This window comes from Chenopodium album, chromosome 8 (assembly GCF_948465745.1).
Source record: "Chenopodium album chromosome 8, dcCheAlbu1.1, whole genome shotgun sequence".
Lineage (NCBI taxonomy): Eukaryota > Viridiplantae > Streptophyta > Magnoliopsida > Caryophyllales > Amaranthaceae > Chenopodium > Chenopodium album.
The window spans coordinates 61,561,289-61,563,420 of record NC_137841.1 but is presented as its reverse complement, the minus strand read 5'-3'; positions in this window follow the sequence as shown (position 1 = coordinate 61,563,420).

The following is a 2,132-nucleotide window of genomic DNA, read 5'->3' as shown; positions in this document are numbered from 1 at the left end:
CCTAGATTTTATACTATCAAAGTCGTACAAGTCATCATCACTATAATCAAGCACGTTAATGACACAACTTGTAAACTGTTTCTCACATTCATCATCACTGTCATCACACAAACCCATATCAGATTTTATTCTCTGAATTTCAAGTTTGCTTTGATCTAAAGCAATCTCTAGTTCAGCCACTTCCTGCTTCAAGTTAGCACAGACACTTTCCAACAAATCACAACTTGAATTAGCAATATCATATTCTTTAGACTTTTCTTTAAACTTTCTCTTAAAATCATGATAAGCAATTCCAAGTTCTAAACATTGATCTAAAGCACTACTAGCACATTCCATCAAGTTTTCTCTATCATAAAAGAGCATATCCTTTTTGATCTGATCAATGTTTACCTGATGTTGATCCAAGGGGTGCTTCTTTGCCATGAGGCAGTGGACATCTGAGCTGGTTCCTCTGCTGTTCCTGGTACCTTCTTCTGAACTTTGATTCAGTATTGCTGTCATACATACATCTGACTGACTTGAATCATCTCCCTCTTCATCACTGTCTGTATCTCCCCAGACAGCAGCAACCATGGCCTTTTTGTAGGCCATCTTGTCTGCTTCCTTGGACTGGTTGTCCTTCCATTGAGGACAATTCTTCACAAGGTGTCCCTTCTCACCACACTTAAAGCATCCTGTTGCAGAGAAGTTGTTAGATTTTTTATTTGATGCATTATTAAACTTACCCTTGATGAATTTTCCCTTCTGGTTTCTGAAACTTCTTTCAAACCTTCTAGCCATCATTCCTATCTCATCATCCTCATCTTCGACTGTTCCCTTTAGAGCAATTCCTTTTGCTGGTACCTTCTCTGACTTAGATCCAACCAGCATTTCATGGGTCATGAGGGAACCTATCAACTGTTCAACTGAAAGAATTGAAAGATCCTTTGCTTCATAAATGGTTGTAACCTTGGGAGTCCATTCACCTGTCAAACTTCTCAAAATCTTTCTAACAAGATCTTCATCAGTAAAGCTTTTACCAAGAGATTTTAAATCATTTACAATAGTCATGAATCTACCAAAACAAGTATTAATATCTTCATCCTTAAACATATTAAAAGATTCATATTTTGACATAAGTAAATCAATTTTAGACCTCTTTACCTCACTGGTACCCTCAAAGGCAAGTTCAAGGGTATCCCAGATCTCCTTGGCAGTGGTGCATGCTGAGATCCTGTTTGTCTCATTCTCAGCAATGGCCTGTTGCAGTATCGACATAGCCTTAGCATTTTTCTCCAGCTTTTTGTAATCAGTGGAGATGTATTCATCTTCAGTCTTTGGGACTAGCTTCCCTTCTGGATCAGACTTCTCAATGGTCAAGGGACCATTCTTAACAACCAACCAGCATTCATAATCAATGCCAATGATGATGTTCTTGATTCTGTTCTTCCACCATGCATAGTTCTTCCCATTGAACTTTGGTGTCTTGTTTTCATATCCCATAGCATTCATTTCCTGAGTACTCATGATCTACTTCTCTAGGTGTTACCCTTACAAGAAGCCGAGGCTCTGATACCAATTGAAAGTGCAGCTGGTACTCAAGAAGGGGGGGTTGAATTGAGTACAGGGCAGTGTTAAGAATTATTGGATTTTCTTCTCTATTTATGTAGGGGGACCAGGTGATGAACTGGTCCTGCAGCGGAAACAGAAAATTCAATAAATAATCAACACAAAGATTTAACGAGGTTCAGCTCAACTCTGAGCCTACGTCCTCCACTACCCTAATTACTTTTATTAATCAACTCTGAAAAGCAAAAGCAATTACAAATGATCACACTCGTGATCCCCACACCTAACTCTAGGTGTCACTTCGCACTTGAACTCACAAGCACTTGCACTCACACTCGTAAATGCTACCCAATCACTAACCTCTTAGTGATTCAATACAAACCCTTTGTTTCCCTCTAAATGCTTCCACTCAAAGCTTACAAGAGATAATTACAAAACAATTCTTACTGTGTGCATAAATAGTTTGTAAGAGATGAACTAACTATTTCCCTTAGAGTGTATTTCGAGCTTTCAAAGATAGAGAAGTTTTTCAGAAAAGCTCACTCGAAATTCTGATCGAGTTTATGCTTTTATAAGGTTGGGAG